Here is a 25,766-nt window from a genome sequence, read left to right as displayed (position 1 = left end):
CGGAGGGGGTTAATCTGTCCCAAATGTGACGGATATCCTGCCCACCGTATTACGAGTCCATTCTATCCTATGGAACTCGTAATACGGTGGGCGGGATATCCGTCACATTTGGGATGGATTAACCCCCTCTGCCAAAGTTGTCATCAGGCTCTTAATGTATGTATGTATCTGTGTATGTATATGGTATTTCTATACCACAAACCCAGCCAAAATGGTCGAAGTCAAGCATAAAGTCAACAAGTAAGAGGAAGTGGAGCTGGGTTGATGATAGGTATTGCATTGTGATTTAATGTTTTTTAAAGAGGTGAGTTTTCAACTCTTTCCTAAATTTGGGATGAGTTTGGATACAGGAATGATCTTCTAGCTCCTGAGGGTGTAATGGAAAATGCCTGTTGTCTTATTTTTCTTTTTACACTTCTTATGCTGCAGCCTGATGGTGCCATTTCTACTGGTGTGCCAAGATCCATCAGAGAAGTTTACCTTGCCTATAAGAAATGTGCGGGTGTTGGTTGTGAGAGCTTTTTAAATGATGTAACTGGAATTGAAGATAGTGCAGGCCGGTAAGAAGAGGCAATGGAGTTCCATCAGTATGTAGATGATGTAATTATATTCCTCAGACTCTGAATGAGATGTGCTGCAGCATATAGGATGCCCTTAAGGGATGCCAGTGTAGTGTCTGATCCAGATGCAAGAGTACAAAGGCTTGAATGGCAGTTCTGAAGTCACTTTCTGGAAGAAATAGTTTGACATTTTTTTAGCAGTGTGACTGTGGGCAGCTGCAGGATTCCACAAAGCCTATTCATGCAGTCCATTCAGCTGGAACTGTCTTGGATAAGAACTCAGAGCCCCTTCTCAGGGCCCCCAGTAAGTCCACTCTTAACTGGGTCCAAAGCAGTTGATGCCACAAGTCATGGGGGGAGTTCACAGATTCCGAGTACAAGTCATAAGTATGTGAACCTTCAAGTTTTTTTGCAGAGGTTACAGTATTGCTGGTCCATCATTCTTCCTTTCTGTGCTCCTTCGACGTTCGCCTTGACTCTGTAAAGTTCTACGAAGAGAGATTTCTGTGATTGATTGATGAGGCACCATCCTCATTTTTTGCTGCCACATCATTGCTACTGACCTTATTGTCTCAAAGGGAACTGGCCCACTGCTTGACCCACCCTGTTCATCACTTTTGTGAATTTCAGAATTGTAGCTGTATCAGAAACAATGAAAATCATTCCCTGATTTAGTCTCCACTCACACAAAAGTGTCCTTTTCCTTCTAAAAAAAACTTTAACAGATGCATCTGCTGAGTAGCAGATGCAAAAGTTTGGCTTCGCTTTTTTCTAGCCACTGAGTTCTTTCCCTATCCTTATGCTGGTGATTGCTATGGAGATTCGAAATCTGCCCTTTCTTCCTGTTGCAGTTCCTTAATGGCCCTGAAATGGATCCATTGTCCACTGAGACTTTTGATTTGTGAGGTGGTATATTACAGTAAACTATACACTCAGACAGTCATCTCAAAATACAGATTTCATTTTGGGCTGAATATATGCTCCTACAAAACTTTATTACAGAATCCATCCAGGGTAAATACAAAGTCAGATACTTGGAACATAAAAGGATATTCTTGGTAGCATCCCTGGTTTTCGCCCCATGTTCCGATGCAAAGCAAGATTTTTAACACAGTATAATCAAAAAGCACACAAAGTGCATCTTCACACAACATACGATTTATCCAAAAGTAATGCTATAGTGCCTTTCAGACCCAAATAAATATTATACAAATTTAGGCTTGGCACTATGTAGCTGACTGCATGGTACCTATACACAAATGGCAAGCCAAGTCAGATAAGGCATTCCTTAATCATGCTTCAAGAGTGCATATGCTTGTAACGTGCACCTCATGAAACATGTTCAGAGCCCCTTACCTGATCAATGCACAGCAGCTGACCATTTGTTAAACTGTGGGCACTGGAAGTTGCAGCTCTAATCCATTTTAAACTGATCCTGGCAGTGGATGAAGCTCAATTATCTGGGTCTGTCGTCAGAGCATAGACCCAAAATCCGGAGGCTCAAATGCAAAACAATGGAGTTTTTTACTTTGCTACACCAGGCTATGCGCTCTAAAATCTCACCATGGCCTGTACAATGCTCACTATGGCCCTCATTACGAGCCTGGCGGTCTGTGACCGCCAGGCTCGCGGTTGGCGGGAGCACCACCGACAGCCTGGCGGTGCCCCTTAGGGCATTCTGACCGCGGCGCTTTGGCCGCGGTCAGTGCAGGAAAACCGGCGGTCTCCCGCCGGTTTTCCGCTGCCCGTCAGAATCCTCCAAGGCGGCGCAGCATGCTGCGCCACCTTGGGGATTCTGACACCCCCTACCGCCATCCTGTTCCTGGCGGTTCGCCCGCCAGGAACAGGATGGCGGTAGGGGGTGTCGCGGGGCCCCTGGGGGCCCCTGCAGTGCCCATGCCAATGGCATGGGCACTGCAGGGGCCCCCGTAAGAGGGCCCCGCTTGTATTTCACTGTCTGCATAGCAGACAGTGAAATACGCGACGGGTGCAGTAGCACCCGTCGCACCTTCCCACTCCGCCGGCTCGATTCCGAGCCGGCGTCCTCGTGGGAAGGTTGTTTCCCGCTGGGCTGGCGGGCGGCCTTAAGGCGGCCGCCCGCCTGCCCAGCGGGAAACTCAGAATGCCGGCCGCGGGCTTCAGACCGCGGTGCGGTATTCCTGCGGCGCAACTTTGGCGGGCGGCCTCCGCCGCCCGTCAAAGTTGTAATGAGGGCCTATGTTTATTCTAATGGTCGCGATACCACTTTCTTCCAATGCATCTGTTTGTTCATAAGTGTATATAATGGAATATTTATGGATGTTTGCAAAACACATTTTCCCTGTTTGCAGAAAACATAAGTAAAGCCACACCTGGAGGATTAAAACCTTGATTGGGAATAGAGAACTACTCATTTTACTTTCATAATTCGCAAACATTTTCTAGGTTATGCCTTGAACTTGCATCAGAGGTTTCATGCTATAGCCCCAGAACCACCTCATATAATCCATTTTGTATGCTGAAATATATATGAAAAATTTCCACCTGAGAGTATCTACAGCACACATGCAAATACACTTGCTAACTTTCTTTTTCACAATAGGGAAATATTTTTACCTACATTGAAACTCCTTAATCGACCCCTCAACCACTTTAATTTTGCTGCTTTTACGTCCCCCTGCATAGAGTTTATAGTAAACTTTTTAGAACGAGGAGTGGTTGCAGAGAAATATGTGAAAACACACAAATTCACGTGGCTTTCCCGTCCTGAAATATACATTCTACGCCCACTCCTCCACTATGGTTATACACCAAATATAAATCTTTGTGTATAGGAATGGATTTATAAATATTTTGCACTTGAAAATAAGGCTATTTGCACGTAGTTTGCTTGGAAGAGCGTATAAATTAGACAAATGCCTCATTACAAAGTGACCTGTTAATTAGGATGAGGCAAGGGTTTTAAGTGGGTCCCAAATCCGGTAGTAATTAAAAAAATACATTGAAATAGGTCAAAATCGGGCCCTATGTTCATCTCCTTAACTTAACTAGCAAAAACATTGATTGATTTCTGAAAAATTAATGTAAAAAATGTTAAGGTAATCAATGTCAGCAGAAATTTAATTAATTTATATGTAATATGTTTTTTATAGCTAGAAGTCTTAGAGAATGCAAGATTATTAGCAAGATGCTGGGCCAAATGTACGATGCGATTCTGCAGTCTCAAAATGTGAAATCGCCTTTTGCGACCTCAAAATGGCCTTGCAGGATGTACTCTTCCTATGTTGTGAGTGGGTCCCCAGTGATCGACTCGCAAGCCCATGCATGATTTTAGCGTGACCATGAATGTGGGAGCAAAACAAGTGCAGTTTGGTGGTAAACCATTTGCAAATGGGAAGGGGATCCCCAAGGGATCCCCTCCCTTTATGAATGTGGGTGCTGGCAAGTTTTCAGAGCAGGTAGTGGTCCCACGGACCACTGTCTAATCTGAAAAAATGAAAAGTTTACTTTTCATTTTTGTTTTTTAAATGGGTTCCATTTTCCTTTAGGGAAAACAGGCCGCATTTAAAAAAAAAAAAAAAAAAAACTCTGCTTTATTGGCAAAGCAATCACCAACTTGGCACCATCTCTGAGATTGTTGTCATTCACAAAAGGGGCCCCATTTGCAAATTGCCTCATGAAGATTGATGAGGCAGGTCCCTTGCAACCCATTTGTGAGTCACAAACAACGTGCCTGACACTGTTGTACATTTTGTTTTGCGGCTTGCAATTTGCGATTCACAAATAATCTCAAATTGTGAGTCGCAAAACAAAATGATCGTACATCTGGCCTGTTGTGTTTTTGTTTTGCTTTTAGTTTAACATATTACTCTTGGACAGTGTAAACCTCGAACTGAATCGCCTTCAACTATTTATAACAGGCCACGATTGAGAGCTCCGGAGTTAAGGCTGAAGGAAGCGCAAGTTTCTCACAGTGATTGTCACTGGGTAAAAAAGGTATCCAGAATACATTGATATCCAATCCTTGGCCTTGCTGCAAAGACCACAGAGCAATGGTTATATATTCAGTTGTAATTATGATTCTGTGCAAATGCGTGTGAAGGACATATAGACTTATCAAAATAGTGACATGGCAAAAGTAGAAGAAAATGCAGTGCTTACAGGTGAGTGAGTGTTGTGCGTTTGAGGGAGGTGAAGTGAAGGAGATGCAAAAAAGTGCATTCAGGAGAGAGTGAAAAGAGGGTGCTGAAAAGGAAACTGATTAGGTTAAGATATGCAGATGGGCAAGATCTAAAGAGAAAAAGAATGTACTGGTCTAACACAGAGTAGACAAAACAAGACACTCTGAAGGCCACTACCTCTTCCACAGGCCTCAGTAATGTTTAATTCACAGTCTTACAATTGACACATTTTCATTATTAATTATGTATTTACTCATTTGTCTTAAACAGCTTTTAGATATTTTTTTACCTAAGACTTATAACTGGATGCAGTAACAGAAATCTCAAAGAGGAAACAAAACACTGGTGGAGTGGCCCACAATGGGAATCCCAGAAATGTAGTTTACATGTTTAGACCAACCCCTTAATTACATAATACTAGCTGATGGAGATTTCAGTTGCTGAAAGCAGGCAAACTCTCCATGTGAAGGACTGGGGAAAAATAAGGAATTACTTTGGAAATTAACATAAGAATGATCTCCTCATTTTATGATGGACCATCAGAGTTCATCTCATTCCGGACCATATTTTCTAGCTCAGTCATAATGAAGGCCCAAATGTTGTCATCAGTAAATAATGGTTTGTTATAGGAAGTTAATTGTGCCTAGTAAATATGGAACAAATAATCTTCCAAAAGCTCTGATCTATCGTGCAGTTGAGACAATAAGGGCAGCCAGACTTCACGGAGTTTTACATTCCTTCTGAAATTAATATGTGCAGAATGCATATTGTGCTCTCCATAAAGCCCATGCACTAGTCTGTTTCATGGTGGGACTCCGTTGTGATTTCAAGAAAAATCATCAACCTTTTGGAAGAAATTATAATATATATTCCTCTCTACAAGCTAGGAAGCTGGGAACAGGTAGCGGCCAGAGTATGAATGGCAGAGCAAATGCAGTGTGTGGAGTCTTAGGAGTAGATTAGAATTCTTTGATCTGCAATGCCAAGGTAGAATCCAAAATTCTCACTTTCATTCACCTGTCCCTAAGTACAGTTACCTGCCCCATCACAGCTCTTATCTATGAGAAGTTAGGGAGAATGCATTGTATTGGATCCTATTAGTTTTATTAGGACGCAGGAGGTTAGCTTAGCATTGTGGCTTGCAGGCCTGTGCTCTCATCACCTAGTGACTTTTAACCTACTTAGCTTGCTGTAATTTTAGCCTATTTATATTATTATTTATTTTAAAATGGCTGCCATGTTTATAATTAGAGAAATGTTTAGATTTTGCGTTATGAGTGCAAGCGTAACTAACAGCGTCACATTGACATTATGTACGAAGGTATTCACTTCAAGTCCCTTCTCACTTAAGGGTGACAGGAACATAATGTACCCTTGTTGGGGATTATTTACATAATTGCTGCCACAAGTATGCCTCCTTATCAATTGTTTGGGACCACACCTGTGTCAGGGATCCTACATGGTCTGTATAAATACACCTCACACAGACAAGTTTATCAGACGGATTCCTACCAGACGCCACTGACGCCATCTATTCTGCACGTCACCTTGCTATAGAAGCCAACATTAGTGTCACCATGGAGGCTGACTTAGAGTCCTCTTTCCAAGGTACAGAGGGTTGGGGGGCACTTCTTATGGACTTGGTTCTGACAGATTAGGTTTATTACAACTAACTCTCATTAGGTTAGAGATTAGGTTCTCCATGCTAGAGATGCTACATCACATGTTTATTGCAAGATGGTGGGGGTCTTTGTATTCATGACTCGCATCTTCCCAATCAAGCTTCTTTTATTATTCATTTCCTAATAATTGCAGCTTATGCATTTTACTGGAGATTGCAGTCATTTTAATAAATACATTTAAAACTTTCCTGCATCTCCTTCATTGCCTGTGTGTGACTGAGACTTATTTCTAATGTGAGAAAAGGGTAATTTCTGTTACACCATGTCACCCCTGAGATGTTGTAATCTAGAGTTCATGCGTAAGGCTGCCAGAAATCACTTTTCACTGTTTGGGTTTTTGGTGAGGTACTGCTTGTGAGCCAGAGGGTTGGACCAACAGTTGCAACTTGTTGTTTGATTGGCTTAGTCACCTACAAACAAAAGTGCTGTCATCCCTAAACCAGCAGTCTTGCCTTGGAGCGAGAGTCCAACTATGACATTCACACTAATTTACGGATATCCTGAGTCTTTCTGTCTCACACACATCAGGTACCCTAAGTACCATTAAACGAACACGTCCATGGTCTTGGGGATTATCCACCTCAGCTGAACAGGGGGCATCTAATTAGGCTGAAGGTTTTTCAAGCTTGAACTCTTAAAAGAACACATTTGCTGTTCCTTCTCTGCTCCCTTTACTCAATATGGCTAACACCATAGACATTTCAAAAAATGTCAGACATGCATTAACACAACACCTAGAAGCTCACGGCTTAACAGATGAAGGCGGGGAAGTCACATTTATAGTGGAAGCTCATAAATCTTACCAGAAAGAAACATTTTACTCTTGGGTCACTGTTCCTGAAAAAAATGACAGAACACATACATTCCACACATATAAAGTAGCAAACGTACCACAGTGAAACCAAGCTTACCGGTATTTAGAAATACCACTCTCCTATCAAAACTATCAAAATTGGTTCAATGGCACCCTACTACATGCAGTACAACCCATGAGACCATATCCCTTAAGTAATGACGGACCAACATGTCCCATGTTTGCCACACACACACCACATCCTGGTGTACAGGCTATGCAAATAGCTGACATGCACACACTTTATAATGAGCTAGTACAACTCTTGAGAGGGTTAGTACAATTTGTCATGCAGACCCTATACGCCACCCCAGCACGGGCTGCACCATCTGGTCACCAATTGGCTGATCCAGGGATTAACCCACAAACAGATTAAAGTCACCAAATGGCCCTAGTGTAAATAAGGAGAGTAAATAACAAGGAAAAATACACATTACGTAAAGAAAGACTGCTTCTCCAGATGAGATAGAGATTGGGTTCAATAGACTCATGTATTATGCCACTTGAAGCCAAATCAGATATAAGCCATACAATATGATATGATACAAAATGTTTGTTTATTGTACATAAAGTTTAAAATGATCTATACAAAAGATTTTTACACATTAAACCATAAATAGTACACAAGTAACAAAACCATTAATGCGCCTAGGTCACTATACTCATCACACTCAATGGCACTCATCAGCACTTATTTTTCAGGACTGGCACTTAATTTTCTGCCTGTAGCATTTATTGCGAGTCAAAGACACATTTGGAAAAGACGGAGAAAGAGAACAATGAAAAAATGTCACAAAGGGAGAGAGCAGAAAGCTGCAGGAGTGAGCTGATGGGGTAGGAAGTGGCTGTAAATGGATTGAAGAGGCCAGAGATGGCTTCAGGATTACACTGCCTCAGTATTCTGTGTTTGCAACTTTAATTGCAGTAGCTGTGTGTCGAAGAGGAGGACTTTGGGCACCAGCACGTTTTTATTTACAAATTAAGCACTGCTCACACATATACAGCCAAGTGCCAGTCAAAGTGTTTTATTCAGAGCAATCTGAGGACAGACAGATTTTAAACTACTTGCCTGAAGTCGTGGATGTTCTCCTGTTTAGTCACAGGCAAGAATGGAAAAGCCTGATCCATCGTATTCAGGTGTCTAAAAAGCCAAGATTACATGATATGGGCGGTCCACTTTCAAGATAAATAGAGAAAACAAACCAAGCCAAACCTTCCTTTCCAGACTACAAAAGAAACAGGAGTGGCCATCTTGAAACAAGACGTTGGTCTGAACGAAAGTAGAAATGAATTTTCACCAAAAAGAAGATATCTAGAACATCAGTTACGATCTTAAAACTAATTAAGTAAAATGCAGCTCTATTAAATGTATGCATCCATAATGAAAACGAGCTCAAGCAAACATATCAAAACAACTGAACTACATGATAAATAAAGAAACCTCCTTCATAAGAGGAGAGCAAGAAAACAGAAAGAATCATAAATGACCACGGTGGTGATCTTAGAGAAGGAAATGCTACATGGGAATGAAATACAGCAAAAGTACCAGAAAAAACAATCTCTATCCTGCATGCATTGAGACCCATTTTGTAGGTCAAATATCCATGTGTCATTATGTTGGCCAAAGGATCCCTATTTACCTTCATCTATCAAACTCAAACCTGCACAGCCACTATTCCATTACATTTTTCCATAGAATCTCTTAATTAAGGCCTTGATTAAATGTATCTAAGAAAAATATAAAATACACTTCTCTCTTTTTCCTTTTGGTATTGATGTCTTGTTCAACATGCGCAACAATTTTCTCTAATATAGTCCATCTTATTTCATGATCTGCATGACCTGCAGAAACCCAATGGGCTACTAATTGGGCATTCAATTTATTTGTTCTAATAGCAGATCTATGCTCATAATACCTTATGCTGAACTCTCTAGACTTGTCACCCATATATCCTAGATTAAAAGGGCACAAAATCAAAATAAATCAAATTCTTGGTTCTACAATTCGGCATACTAAACAGATGTACAGTCCTTTTGGTTAGCCCTTAATGGTTAGACACCTTTGCTCCAGGGCATGCTTGACATTTGCGATTCCCCAAGTTTGGAGTTTGGCCAGTTAAATATTCCTGATTCTACTTGTTTTTCAGACAGTACAAGTGAGCTAATTAGTAAACTTCTTAAATTTCAATTCTTCTGAATGCAAACAAAGGTTTGCTTAAGGGATCTGATTCTGTGGTGGTATTTAGAATGTGTCTTTGTGAGTTCATGATGTGCCTAATTTTGTCATTCAGGTTCAAATGACAAACTACACATACCCTTCTGTCTTGTTCATGTTTATGCCTATTTTAAAACATGATTGTACAATCATATTATTTAGCCCTCTTCATAGAATCATTAACACGTCTCAGTGGATAACCTGTATGTGTGTGTTTTGTGGCCTAGATGTCAGCATGGTGTGAGAAATCTTTTATGATAGTACAGTTGAGTCTCAAGCAAAGAAACTGGCTAAAAGGTATGCCCTGTTCTGACACCTAGGATGATAACTCTCAAAGTGTAATGTATTTCTTGCCATATGCTTAGTGTACAATGATACTTTTAGGTGTCCAGTTTGGTGTTTTTTCCAAATATCTAAAAATTAAACCTAGTAATGGAAACTCCTGCTGGTAAACTTCAGACTGGGGTCGCATAGGTTAAGCCATCGGGAGAATTCTTCCAATGGTGTTTTCTCTCCTCTCCATAGAAACAAAAACACATCATCAATGTGTCTTCACCATTGCAGCATATTCTCAAAAAATGGCTCAATTTCATTGTAAAGTTATTTTTTCTCAATTTGTCTAACATGGTGATTAGCTACACTGGGCGCACAAACCACACCCTTGCTTACTCCGTTAATCTGCTGATAATTTTCTCCATCAAATTCAAAAGAATTATGGTTCAAAACTATTTATAGGCACTTAATTACAAACTCCTGTTGAGGGATCAACTCAGAATCTCTTAATAGTTCACTGATCATCTCCAATGCGAGTCCCTACGGAATGTTGGTATATAAAGCTTCTAAATCAATACTAACTAGAATTTCCTGTTTAGGGTTAAACTGCACTCTCTCATTTTTTAAATAAGATCTCCTGTGTCTTTTACATATGAAGGTAGATGAATGACTAAAGGTTTAAGGAATGTTTCAACCTATTTTGAGAGCGGTTTAGTGACTGAACCAATAGTCCAAACTATAGGATGTAATGGAGGGTCTAGTGCATTCTTATGGACTTTAGGAACCCCATAGATGACGGGTAACCTCGTATTAGGTTTGGTGAGTGTTAGAAATGGGGTCTCTGGTTGGCAGTCAGGTTACCCCCTGTCCAAGCAAGGACCCTCACTCTAATCAGGGCAGGGAAGAAACACACCTGGTTAACCCCTTCTCACCCCCTTAATAGCTTGACATGAGCAGAAAGGCTTAACCCAGAAGCAATGTGTAAAGTATTTGAACCAACACACAGAGTAACACAGTGAAAACACTACAAAATGGACACCACACCAGTTTAGAAAAAATAGGCAATATTTATCTAAATCAAACAAGACCAGAACAACAAAAATCCAGCATACACGAGTCAAGATATGAATTTTAAAAAGAATAAGAGTCTTACTCTATAAAAAACAATGGAAATGTTGATTTTACACAAAATACCTGGTTTGCTTAAAAAATAAAGCATCACAGACAAGTGTGCGTTGAAAAAGTCAGCAATGTGTCAATTCCTTACTTGGAAGTAAGGCCGTGTGTCATTTTCTTCTCCGGTCAGTTTTCTCCCTCGCAAGAAAGCGATGCGTCGATTTCCAGACAGGCTACTTTAGATCGGTGCAATTTCAAAATTATTTTGGGGCCCAGCAACAATGCATGATAAATCCGGTCACACAGGGTTAGAAAACCGTGCTGTTTGGGGTTTGTGCCATTATCCGCAGCTGCAAGTGGGTGTTGCATAATTTCTCCAGCCTTGATGCATTGATTTCCCAGCCATGATGCAGGTGAGGAGTCAGTTTCAGCCTTGTTGCAAGCGGGTGCATTGAAAATGTACCCGCCCGGTGTTCTGTGTGTGGGTTTCAGTCCTTGTTCTGCCAACTTCACCTTTTAAGGGTCCAGAACTGTACGGGGCACCACTTGGCAGGGCAGGAGTCTCAGCAGAGAGTCCAGGTGCTGACAGAGGAAGTCTTTGATGGCCCTGAGACTTCAGGAATGCACAATGAAGTCCAGTGTTTGTCCTCTTTCATGGGCAGAAGCAGCAACTGCAGGATAGCCCAGCAAAGCACAATCACAGGCAGGAGCAGCACTTCTCCTCAGCTCTTTAGCTTTTCTCCTTGGCAGACTTTGCTTTTGGAGAAGTGATCTAAAGAATGGGGTTTTGGGTCCAATACGTATACCCCTTTCTGCCTTTGAAGTAGGCAAACCGCAAAGGAAAGTCTCTGTTGCTTACAGGATCCTGCCTTGCCCAGGCCAGGCCCCAGACACACATCAGGGGGTTGGGGACTACATTGTGTGACTGCAGGCTCAGACCATTTAGGTGTAAGTGACCACTTCTCCCTTCCTCCTCCAGCCCAGATGGCCCATCAGGATATGCAGGCTACAACCCAGCTCCCTTTGTGTCATTGTCTAGAGGAGCCGTGCAAACAGCCCAACTGTCAAACTGACCCAGACAGGGAATCCACAAACAGGCAGAGTCATAGAATGGTTTCAGCAAGAAAATGCCTACTTTCTAAAAGTGGCACTTTCAAACATACAATCTAAAAACAATTTATACCAAAAGATGTATTTTTAAAATGTGAGTTCATAGACCCTAAACTCCATATTTCTCTTTGCTCCCAAAGGGAACCTGTGATTTAATAATATTTAAAGGCAGCCCCAATGTTAACCTATGAGAGAGATAGGCCTTGCAACAGTGAAAAACGAATGTGGCTGTATTTCACTGCTCAGACATATAAAACAAATCAGTATATGTCCCGCCTTTGACACACACTGCACCCTGCCCATTGGGATAACTAGGGCCTACCTTAGGGGTGCCTTACATGTGTAAAAAAGGAAGATTCAGGCGTGGCAAGTAGGTACACTTGCCAAGTCGAAGCAGCAGTTTAAAACTGCACACTCAGACGCTGCAGTGGCAGGTCTGAGCCATGTTTAGAGGGCTACTAGTGTGGGTGGCACAACCAGTGCTGCAGGTCCACTTGCATTTGATTTAAAGGCCCTGGGCACCTCTAGTGCACTTTATTAGGGACTTACTAGTAAATCAAATGTGCCAATCAGGGATAAGCCAATTTACACATAGAATTTATAAAGGGAACATTCACACTTTAGCACTGGTCAGCAGCGGTAAAGTGTCCAGAGCAAACAAAACAGCAAAAACAGAGTCCAGCACACAAAAACAACCTGGGAAGCAGAGGCAAAAAGTTAGGAGTGACCATGCCAAGGATGACAAGTCTAACTATCCCCATTGCTAAAGCATGTTCAAATATAAAGTAACCATGCCCATCGTTCTCCAGCGTAGCTTGTACTTATGGATTATGCCCTTCGACCATAGTAAATAATGAAACTCCGGAACATATAAAAGTCGTCAAGGAGTTCCATGACCATATAGAGGAATGAAGCCAAAAGCTGAACTTCTTTATATGGTTATAGAACTCTGAGGTGACTTGCAATGTCCTTATCATGTATGGCAAGGGGTACTTTATCATCTATAATACATGGTGACACAATCATAATTCCTACTAAACCTTGGTGCGCAGCTATTCAATAAGCATAGTTTTAAACATGAAGAATAAACATAGAACCTCTAGTGAAGCATCAAACAGATCCTAAAACTGTTAGATATTAGTTGAAAAATTATATTAAACACAGTTCGATAGAAGTCAGTTTAAAAAAAACCAGAGTAGTTCACAGTGTGCAGAAACATTCAGGCTTCTATCTTCTTATATGATTATCTAATGAAAAAAAATAAACAAGTTCTTTCTACTAGTCGGTCTCAGCTAGAAAAATAGAGCAGGAAAAAAGAAAAGTATTGCTTTAAACAGTTACTCCTTGACCTGACCTGCCTTTTCCCTCGGCTGCTGGCTCAGGCATCATGACATCAGAGCTCAACCACAATAACTTATTACAGTTCAGTTCTGTCGTCTTTTCTTTACAATCAGCAAATTGGTGCATCACAAGTCACCAATTACAAAGAAATTAGAGACAGGAATTTATAAAGGGATTACATAATCTCTTGTATGAAAGCACAATAATTGTGGTTAAGGATTCCAGTCTAAACTTGGGCCAAAGCCACACTTGTTTTTTCACTTTCTTCAGGTCTCACTTTGGCCTTGTGCTATAGAGCAGAGATCACGTAGACTGTGTGGGATAAAGAAGTATCTGCTAAGTCTATATATTCATCTAGTCATAACTAGCCTAGTCTTCTACCCTGCATGATTGTTTTGACTCTTTTTATAATTTGAGTAGCTCAATACAATCAGTTTGAATTGGCCTTTGTCTTTTCTGTGGCTCTTGAGTGAGCTGATCTTCAAAAATATCTGAGCAGTATCTTCAAACAGCCCTTTCATGAATGACTTCAAACCAATTAACAGGACTTTAAATATTACAGCAACACTCGTGTATGTTTTCAGAATCCTAATATATCAATAGGCCTGCATAAATTAAGAGCAATTCTGAAAGTACATTAAGTGATGTGCACATTTATATTGGCTGTTAGTTGCCTCAGGTTTAGAGATACACATCATTGTCCCTTATACAAAACACAACTTGTGTTTTTTTTGTTTTATGAAGTAGAGACCACAAAAATGATGAGTCAATTATCCTAAGCCACTGCAAATCACTTTGTTATTTGTAGCTTCTCTGTCAAATGAAAAATTGGAAACACAAGAGATCCTAGGTTTCAGTTCTCCTACAAAGATGTAAAGAGTCTCTTGGACTGCACAAAACAGCCTAAGGTTGGTTGTTTTCCCCTTCAGCAGGGATCTGAGCTGGAACTTTAGATTAAAATTCTCCTACAGTTTGCTGACCCAAATCTAATTTGCACATGATTAGGCTCTGGAATTGAGTCTGACCAAGCGAATGCCAGTGACAATCCCATGTGCAATTTTCATGTCAGACATTGGCCAAGGCAATTGACTCAATGTGCTTAACGCCTATGGAAATTAAGTATATTTTGATTAATGAAATGGTGCCATAAGGGATTGACAATGGCTGAGACCTTTGCAAACATTCAACCCATCAATGTTGCATTTTGTTGCTATGTCTTAACTACTAAAAGAATGCACAGTAGTGATTCCCGTGCTCTTTTTTGCAACAGGACATCAATACGGTCCAGAGTTAGTTGTGATCCCATTTAAAGGGATCTGATCCAGCCTGACACTTTGGGCCTGATTCAGACCCTGGCGGCCGGTGACCGCCAGGGTCACCGGCCACGGGAGCACCGCCGACAGACCGGCGGTGCTCCGAAGGGCATTCTGACCGCGGCGGTTCAGCCGCGGTCAGAAAGGGTAAACCGGCGGTCACCCGCCGGTTTACCGCTGCCCTTCTGAATCCTCCATGGCGGCGAAGCGCGCTCCGCCGCCATGGGGATTCAGACACCCCCTACCGCCATCCTGTTCATGGCGGGAAACCCGCCATGAACAGGATGGCGGTAGGGGGTGCCGCGGGGCCCCTGGGGGCATGGGCACTGCAGGGGCCCCGCAAAGTATTTCAGTGTCTGCTATGCAGACACTGAAATACGCGACGGGTGCCACTGCACCCGTCGCACCTTCCCACTACGCCGGCTCAATTCTGAGCCGGCGTCCTCGTGGGAAGGTTGATTTGCCCTGGGCTGGCGGGCGGCCTTTTGGCGGCTGCCCGCCAGCCCAGGGCAAATCTCAGAATCACCGCAGCGGTCTTTCGACCGCGGTGCGGTGTTCTGACGGGGTTACTTTGGCGGGCGGCCTCCGCCGCCCGCCAAAGTAAGAATGACCCCCTTTGTATTTGACTGTCCCTGTTGCTGCAAGACCAAAGCTGAGTAGTATGTGCTACACACACCCTAAGAGTGGTACTGTGAGAGAAAAACAAGTCACTGGAATGTTTCCCTGGGTGATTGTCAGTAGGTGAGATTTTTGTGAGCATCCCACCATTCTCCTTTGAGTTCCATCTATACAGTTGGATAAAATGCATCGGGTAAGCACCACAACCAATACACCACACACATTTATTTCCTGGTAATCTTGTATTTCTGTCTGATTTTAAAGGTAGACACCATTCCTCGAGTTGGACAACTACTCTTCTCGAACACAAGAGCCCTCTGAAAACAGCTAGAGAAAAATATGCATTATCATACTGGAAATCTCCTCTATTTTATCAATGATTTGTCCAATTGAAGTTGAATGTATTTGATATATGAATTGCAGCATGTCTTGTTCTCCTATTGTAGCATTGATGTTCTGTTTTCACGTCAAACATCGAAAGCATGCAATTCAAGGAAGTATGTTCAATGTTTTTGTGGCTGACACAAACAAAATGACCAATTTGTGCCTGTAGATAAGAAAATAATTAATAGAACCTGACGTGAGTTCTAATCATATAGTAATAGAGAGCTTGAAAGGGATGAGCACATGCATTGAGATTGTCAAGAACAAGTCTTAAATGACAGCAGAGTCATTCTGTGCAGAAAGCCTATCTTGCAGGGTACATACTTCGCTGCAATATATAGGAAGTTACCTTTTCCAGATGCATAAGAATGTACTGTTAAAGCAGATTACTATGGGGGTTATTCTAACTTTGGAGGAGTGTTAATCCGTCCCAAAAGTGACGGTAAAGTGACGGATATACCACCAGCCGTATTACGAGTTCCATAGGATATAATGGACTCGTAATACGGCTGGTGGTAAATCCGTCACTTTTCCGTCACTTTTGGGACGGATTAACACCTCCTCCAAAGTTAGAATAACCCCCTATGTGTCTTATATGTCAGAAAATGATTTCAGTTAAAATGAGAGATACGAGGCATATTAAGTCAAAATCTAAGCATTTCCTATGGAATATTATTACATTTATGAAGACATAGACCTGTTTTAGCTGATGATATTGGTAAAAATGAACAGAAATTAAGTTTTGTGGACAGGCTTATAAGAACTTTGCACCTTTGTAAAGTCATGCAAGACTTTGCTACGTCTTGATAAAGAGTATGGGGGCATATTTATACTCCGTTTGCGCCGGAATTGCGTCGTTTTTTTGACGCAATTTCGACGCAAAACTAACTCCATATTTATACTTTGGCGTTAGACGCGTCTAGCGCCAAAGTCCATGGAGTTTGCGTCATTTTTTAGCGTGGACACCTACTTTGCGTTAATGAGATGCCCCCAGGGACACCCCCTGTCACCCTTGCCCAACCCAGGAGGACACCCAAGGCTGGAGGGACCTATCCCAGGGACATTAAGGTAAGTTCAGGTAAGTGTTTTTTTTCATTTTTTTTTGTGGCATAGGGGGGCCTGATTTGTGCCCCCCTACATGCCACTATGCCCAATGACCATGCCCAGGGGACATAAGTCCCCTGGGCATGGCCATTGGGCAAGGGGGCATGACTCCTGTCTTTGCTAAGACAGGAGTCATTTCTATGGGGGTTGGGAGTCGAAAAAAATGGTGCAAATCGGGTTGAGGCGAAAAAATTGCCTCAACCTGACTTGCCCCATTTCTTGATGCCCAAGCCCCATATCCCCCTACGCCGGCGCTGCCTGGTGTACGTCGTTTTTTAACACGCACACCAGGCAGCGCCGGCGGCTAACGCCGGCTAACGTCATTGATTAAATACAGCGCCCGCATGGCGCTTCAGAATGGCGTTAGCCGGCGCTAATTTTTTAAAATATGGCCCATGGTTTCCAGCGCAGACATTTTGTACTGAAAGTTCTCCTTAATGCAAAGCAAATACGGTATTGTATTGCTCTGCACTATTATAAGTCAAGGCGAGGTTCCATGAGTGGTACTTAGACATTCCAACACTACCACCCATGGAATCATGATCTAACACTAGATTTACAAAGATTGTCAGACCTGACCATGCTCCAGCCCATGGGATTTGATGCGACAAAGATTATCAGACCTGGCTTTGCATCAAAATGTAATGCATTCCCGAGACTGGTCTTAAAAAGGAGAAATGTATGTATTTTTCAGAACATTGCTGCACTGTACGGCACACACATCGGCCGCCCCCACCCCTGAGGAATAAATGAAAAAAAATAAGTTTGGGTTCTTCTGGGGGGCTACTGCACCCCATATAATGAAATACATGTATTTAAAAAATGTCGGGATCGGCCCTTTGTACACGGGCCGAATCCTGGGGGTAATTATGTCGCAATAGATTTCCCTAGGGGGAATAAGAATTTTTTATTTATTTTTTTAAAGAAAATGTTGGTCTCAGCCCCTGGGCTAACACCCTTTGGGGCCATTTTTTTTATAATCATGTGTGCTTTGCCACGATCGGCCCCAGGGAAAGCACACATGTATTAAAAAAAAGAGTCAGTCTCTCTTTATATACATATCATATATATATATATAAAATATATATATATATATATATATATATATATATATATATATATATATATATATATATATATAGTCAATGAGAGGCAAATAATAAAATATATATATATATAAATAAATATATATATATTTTGTACATGTAATATATAGAGAGAGAGCTAGAAATAGATCTGTCTTTTGTCTAGTGGCAGTTTTGATGCCATAATGTAGAGCAGGTGGTTTATTTGCCTGCTGCAAAGGATATACATGTATATGTATTTAGCTGAGTGGATTAGTAAAGCCAAGCGTAACCCGCGCTTTAAAACAAATGAAATGTATGTGCGAGGGGGTCTATGGAGATATGAGGGTCACTTTTGCTGGATGGTACTGAGGGAATTAGAAGAGGAGGTCATGGGAGGCAGAGCACCAATAATGACTGTCGCACTGGGTGCCAACACTGCTAAAGGCAGTGATGATGGGTATGTGGTAAGGTAAGTACTGTGTCTTTTTTGTTTTTTTCAGTGTCTTCTGAGAATCTGCTGAATCAGAGAAGAAGCAAAGGTAAGGTGTCGACGTTTACTATTGGACACATCACACACACCCACGAGCAGTTTTGTGGCTCTATCTGCCTTCTGTGTAGGCTAGACTTTAGAGGGAGAGTTTAGCCAGTAGCAGAGATGGCGTCTTGTTGGATGATAGCTGCTAAAACCCTAACTAAAGTTATGGAGGATAGCTCTGAGGCAGCATCAGAGACTGAGACAGCATCTGAGGGAGAGGACAATGGGGCAGAATCCAGGAGTGATTTTTCGGTCAGCGGAGTCCTATCCGACGACACCTCTTCCAGTGATTCTGAAGGAGATGATGACGACAGCCGTGCTGTCCCTTCGCAAGAACAGTCTTTGCAGCGGGACAACATCAGGTTAGCCGAACCCAGAGAGCAGGTTGATGCGGCCACAAGCACAGAGAGAGTGCTCTCTTGGCAGCGCCCCTGTTTAGTTCAGCCCCAAATTCCACCTTTTACTGGTGACGCTTGATGTAGTTGATATGGCCAACTTTTTGCCAGTCGACTACGACATCTGTTTTTGGATGTTGACTTCCTTCAGGAAATTGTGCAGCAAACAAATTTGCGTGCAGACCAATTTCTGAGGGAGCATGGGGGCACTGGAGGGCTCCGTTCTAGGGCACACCAGTGGACTCCCACTTCACTGGCAGAGTTGAAGATATTTTTGGGCCTTATGCTCAAAATGAGGTTAGTGCAGAAACCCATCTTGCAGTCCTACTGGATGACTTGCACTGTTTGGGTAACCCCCATCTTTGCACTATACATGAGCAGAGATCGTTTTTTGCTACTGCAGTGCATGCTGCATTTCAATGACAATTCTGCTGCATTGCCCCGGGACCATCCAGGCCATGACAGGTTGTTCAAAATCCGGCCTGTCATGGAACATTTGTCTGCCAGGTTTCCAGAGATCTAATCTGTTGGAAAGAATATAGCAGTCAATGAGTCCTTGATCCTGTACAAAGGACAGCTGCTGTTCAGACAGTACATTGCAAGCAAAAGAGCTTGCTATGGCATAAAGCTGTCCATGCTGCGTGAGCGCTCTTCTGGCTATGAGTACAGCTTGAGAGTGTATTCAGGGAAGGACTCTACACTAAACCCTGTAGGTTTCCCTCCCGCGTTAGGGGTCACAGGTAAGATTGTATGGGAACTTGTCCAGCCACTTCTTCACAAAGGTTATAACCTTTATTTGGACAATTTCTATACAGAAGTAGAGATGTTCAATGAGCTCTACAAAGCTGGCAGTGTGGCCTGCGGTACAGTTTGTTGTAACGCAAAGGATTCCCGCAGGAGCTTGTTTGCAAGAAGCTCCAGAAATCCCAGAGTATTGCATTGCGTTCCAACAAACTACTCGCAGTCAAGTTCTTGGATAGGCGTGATGTATATGTGCTCTCCACCATTCATGATGAGAGCACTTACCCGTCACGGTTTGGGGTCAGATGGCTGAAGTCCACAAGGCAATCTATATACTTGATTACAATAAGTACATGGGCGGAGTGGACAACAATGACCAGGTTGTACAACCATGCAATGCCTGTTATAAAACTCGCACTTGGTACAAGAAACTGTTTCCCACCTGATCCAGATGGCACCATACAATGTGTATGTTGTTTACCATCAGACAACCACAGGAAGACTCATGACTTTCCTTGACTTCCACTTGTCTGTAATTGAAAGCCTCACTTCTGTTACAGAAGCAGAAGCAGCCTCCACCTCATATGTTCTGGAGGATGTGGCAAGGCTGCAGGAGCGACACTTTGCTGATCGCATTCCTAAAACACCCAAAAAGGATAATCCATGTTGTCTCTGAAAAGTATGCCCGAAGCATGGAAAGCAGCAGGAGACTCAGTATTACTGTCCCCAGTGCCCATCTAAACCAGGCCCCTGTGTCCCTACTTGCTTTACATTGTATCATACTAAAGCAAAGTTCTGGGAAATTGACTGAGGTGGAGCTGCCGTTGGGTAATCCTTTCAGTGGCTGTGCATGGATACTGAACATCCAAGGGCCACTGCTTCATTAGGCAAGCAGCCACAGACTTTTACTTCATCTACTTCAAGAAATCACGGACTTCCTTATGGCCTGCTTGAGACCGATATCCACCATCAGAACTTGGTAGGTGTCCTGTCCAATTAACGTGTATTATAGTCCCCATACTGCACATACTAGTGGACAGAACGTATGGCATATTGTCACGGAGTTCCCTATGTGGTAGAATGTTAAAAGCATGACTGAATTTTGAAGTGCTTGTTAGGGAACTTATGTATGCTACACAAGATTGCCAATGAGAACCAGAGTAAGTGTAATAAGTCAAACAACTGTCCTGTCGGACATATTCACCAACATTTCTACTTGTTTGAAAGTGTGCAAACTCAATTTGTAGATAGAAGGCCGATAGTAAAGGGAGTACAGATGTACATCATCTACACCTATTGATTCAAACCCACTGGTGCCATCCCAGCACTGATTCTCTAGTTTAACTTTCAAAGCAAAAGTAGAAGTGTTGGTGAATAAGTCCCACAGGATATGTGTTTGACTTTTTACTTTAGAGACTTTAGGATTTCTTCACCAGTATATCTGCCTTAGTTTCAACTGTAGAGATGCCCGCTCATTCAAGGAATAGGCCTCCCAAGGCATACTCGGACACCCCCAACTTGCATCCACAAACTAGTATAAGTTCAGTTGGCAATTATACAGGATTAGTCAGGACTCTGATGAGGACAGAGACATGAATGGGGAAGGAAAGCTTATGGTAGGTGTGCCTTCTCAGGGATATTGCACAGGTAGAAGGCCGATAGTAAAGGGAGTACAGATGTACATCATCTACACCTATTGATTCAAACCCACTGGTACCATCCCAGCACTGAAGGACAATGACAAGTATGGGTCAGTGTTTGACCTGCTTTTCATGTTTATCCTCCATCAGAACTTAGTAGATGTTCAGTTTGCTGAATGATAAGTGCATTACAGTCACAGCACCGCACATAATGTTTGCTGGGACATGTGCTATGTTCGTATGGACTCCCCTGTTTGCCAAACACTACCCTTTTTCATAGCCTATGACCTTCTCTTTAGGGAACATCGCGAGAATTCCCCAACATGTCTCCCTCAGTTTCAAAGGTAGATATGCTCACTCAGTTTGAGGAATCACTTTGTACGGCATACTCGGACACCCCCAACTTGCATCAACAAACTGGATGGATTGGGATTTAGCACAGTGAGTGCACAATGTGCACATGAAAAACATATTTTCCTGAGTCTCAGACGGCTGTCATGGGAGTCATTAGTAAAGATTTGTTATGCATGCCTTGGGTAATGTTCAGGAAGAAGGAGGCGGTTACTTGACAGGTGGTAAAATTTAGTCAAACGTATTCTGTCCAGTGACGTTTGAATGTGATGGGACCTTGTCTGGCAGCGTAAGTTAAATTGAGTGCAGTGATTGCTTGGATTGGGCCCATGGCCGGTGTCATGAAAGGGGTGTTTGTTGTGCGTGAATGGACCATAAAGAAGTTGGTGTCTGGTTGTGGCTTTATGGGCCACCTTCACAAGGCTTGGTTTCAACATTCAGATACTTTGATAAGTATTCATGCTTTGAAACAATCATTTCTGGAGGTGCTAAAAACAAACAGTGTGACTTGTTGATTAACTTTAACATACTAGTACCAGGGGAGTCCAAGAGTTCAGGACTTGCATGGCTCTCAGCAGTTTTCATTCACCTAGAATCCCCTTGAAATCACAAAATGTGCTTAAAAACACTTTTGCCTTGCATTTCAGTGAGCGAAAGTCATGGAATCTGCAGGCAACCACAAATTGTCTGCCACCCAGCATTCCACTAATTCTCCAGAGAAAAACTGCCTCACTTTAGTGAGTGGGCAAGTGACCACAACAGGTAAGTACCCAAAACGTATTGTGGAGACATCAAAATTACATTCCACAAAACAGCCTCGTTTTGTAAGACAGTCACCTAAGTATTTGGTCCTGAGCTTGGCGGCCACATAGGGAAACATACCAAACCCAGACATGTCTAAAAACTAGACACAAGGTGCAGTCCACAGAAGTGTGGCTTGTTTGGATTTCACTAAGTTTTCTTACCCAGAATACCCTGCACAAGTGAAACATTCATTAAAAACACTATTTTTCTTTGCTTTTTCATCACAGAAACTACAGGAATGTGCAGAGATCCACAAAATTCCTACCACCCAATGTTTCTCCACTTGTCCTGAAAAAAACACAACCCCACTTGTGTGCCTGTGCCTAGTGCCTTCGTCAGGAATGGATCACTCCACGGTTAACAGTAGCCCTCATGCAAGGACTACCATTGACCCTTGTGTGATCCAGTCATGTTGCGGGCACCAGCCTACCCACACAAGTGAGGTACCATTTTTATCGGGAGACTTGGGGGAGTGCTGGGTAGAAGGAAGTGTGTGGCTCCCCTCAGATTCCAAAACTTTCCATCACCAAAATGTGAGGACAAAAGTGTTCTTTTTGCCAAATTGTGAGATTTGCAAAGGATTCTTGGTAACAGAACCTGGTGCAAGCCCCACAAGTCACCATATCCTGGATTGCCCTTGGGGTGTAGTTTTTAAAAATGAACAGGTTTAGTATGTTTCCCTAGGTGCCGGCCGAGCTAGAGGCCAAAATCTGCACTTTGCAAAAAACAGGTCAGTTTTCTTTCGGAAGATGTGATGTGCACACGTTGTGTTTTGGGGCATGTCCTGTTGCGGGCACTAGGCCTACCAATACAAGTGAGCTACCATTTGTACCAGGAGACAAGGGGAAATTCTGGGTGGAAGGAAATTTGTGGTTTCTCTTAGATTCCAGAACTTTGCATCACCGAAATGTGAGGAAAAAGTGTTTTTTTGCCAAATTTGGAGGTTTACAAAGGATTCTGGGTAATCAAACTTGGTGAGATCCCCACAAGTCACCCCATTCTGGATTTCCCTTGGTGTCTACTTTCCATAAATGTATAGGTTTGCTATGTTTCCGTAGGTGCAGGCTGAGCTAGAGGTCAAAATCTACAGCTATGCACTTTGCAAAAACACATCAGATTTCAATGTAAAAATGTGATGTGTCCATGTTGCTTTTTAGGGCGTTTCCTGTTGCGGGCACTAGGCCTACCTACACAAGTGAGGCATCATTTGTATCAGGATACATGGGGGAACACAGAATAGAACAACAAGTATTACTGCCCATTGTCTTTCTCTACATTTTCTCCTTCCAAATGTAAGACAGTGTGTAATCAAGAAGTGTATTTGAGAAATGGCCTGTAATTCATATGCTAGTTTGTGGACCTCGGAATTCAGAGATGTGCAAATACCCACTGCTTTTCAACACCTTATGTTGTGCCAATTTTGGAAATTCGAAATTTTCCTTGATACCTGTGTTTCACTCTTTATACTTCACGAAATGAATTGCTGAAAACCCTGTCCATTACAAGGTTCAGCTCATTTATTGGCTCTGGGTACCTAGGGTTCGTGATGAACCTATAAGCCTTATATATCCCCGCAACCAGAAGGTTCCAGCAGACGTAACAAGGTATTGTTTTTGAAAATCGGGCATCGCAGGAAAGTTCAAAAGTAAAATATTGAAATTCAGGTGAAACAAATAGTTACAGAGAAAAACGTCGACAGAAATGGCTGTTTTTCACCTGAATTTCATTTTTTATTTTTATTTCAGCTGTTATTTTCTGTATGAAAACCTTGTAGGATCTACACAAATGACCCCTTTCTGAATTCAGAATTTTGTCTACCTTTCATAAATGTTTAGCTGTCTAGTATCCAGCATTGTTTTCACACCCATTTCTGTCACTAACTGGAAGAAGGCTAAAAGCAAAAAAAATTGTAAAAATGGGGTATGTCCCAGTAAAATGCCAAAATTGTGCTGAAAAATGTGTTTTTCTGATTCAAGTCTGCATGTTCCTGAAAGCTGGGAAGTTGGGGAGTTTAGCATCTCAAAGCCTTTGTTGATGCCATTATCAGGGAAACACCACATGCTTTCTTCTGCAGCCATTTTTTCCTATTTTATTTTAAAAAACTAAGGGCCATATTTATACTTTTTGACGCAAAATTGCGCTAACGCAATTTTGCGTAAAAAAAATTTGCGCCGTCTAACGCCATTTGGATGCGCCATGCGGGCGTCAAATTTATACTTTGACGTACGGCGGCGCAACCAACAGGTGGGAGTCATTATTTCGTGACGCAGACAGCGTCGGTCTGTCGTAAAGGAAACCAACGTAAATGCGACGCACATCACTGTGGGTCGATTTACGACAGCGCAATCGTGAAAACGCCGTTTTTTTTCACGCAATTGCGTCACATTTTTGCGCGAAAACTGCCCTTTCAGGAGAGGAGACCCAAAATGGATCCTAGATGCCCCAACAGACCCCAGGAGGATGAGAGCAGACCAGGAACCAGCCAGGAGGAAGCATACATGAACCAGGATATTTAAAAAAAAAAAAGAAAGTGTCGCTTCAGTGCAGAGGAGCAGGAAATCCTGGTGAAAGAGGTGACGGAACACCAGCACCAACTTTTCATCACCTCCAAATTGCCACTCAGTAGGAGAGAGGCCATCTGGAAACAAATTGTGGACAAGATTAACAGTGTGGCTGAAGAACGCCGGACAGTCACCGAGTGTAAGAAACGCTGGCATGACTGCAAACGTAGGACCAAAGAGAAAATGGCCAGGAACAGGAAGGCAGCAATGCAGACTGGAGGGGGGAGTCCAGCACAACAGGAGGCCCTGGACCACATGGAGGAGATGGTCGCAGCCGTCATCCCGGAGGAGATCGTCACAGGGATTCAAGGACTGGACAGCGCAGACTACCACGACACTTCGCACATGCAGGGTAAGTCGCATGGGGAATCATGATACAATAATGGGGACTGTAAGCAGGGGGGGGATACCTACTACACAATGCATGTAAGTCAGCACATATATGAAGTGGCATGGGGAAAGGGGCACGGCAGGGGGGCATGCCCAGTACTGACCGAAGCTGGGGCACGACAAAATACAGCAACAACAACAGTCCCACGGGGACATCCTGTAATTACAACAAGAGAGCCAAGGGAAAGCAGTGACAGGTGGGAAGGACACTACCTCAAATCCACATCCAGGCACTTGTATTGCAAAATCTATTCTACATCAACTAGGTCCCTATCTGTAATGCAGTAGCAAATACAACAACTGTAACTTAACTGCAAACACAGTTGACAATAACACCTCTCATCTCTGTGCAGCTTTAGTACCAAATGGCAGAAACCCCACCCTGGAACATACATACCTAAATTAGGGGGTGAGGGTGACATCTGCAATTACTCCTAGAAATAAGACAAAGGTACCAGTACACTCAAATGCCGAATGTCCATAACTGACACATACATAAGCCTAAGTAAACAGCAATAGGAGCCACACAGCACTAACGATACACACATGCTGC

Source organism: Pleurodeles waltl, chromosome 6, assembly GCF_031143425.1.
Source record: "Pleurodeles waltl isolate 20211129_DDA chromosome 6, aPleWal1.hap1.20221129, whole genome shotgun sequence".
In the NCBI taxonomy this organism is placed as follows: domain Eukaryota; kingdom Metazoa; phylum Chordata; class Amphibia; order Caudata; family Salamandridae; genus Pleurodeles; species Pleurodeles waltl.
Note: the sequence above shows the minus strand (reverse complement) of the source record.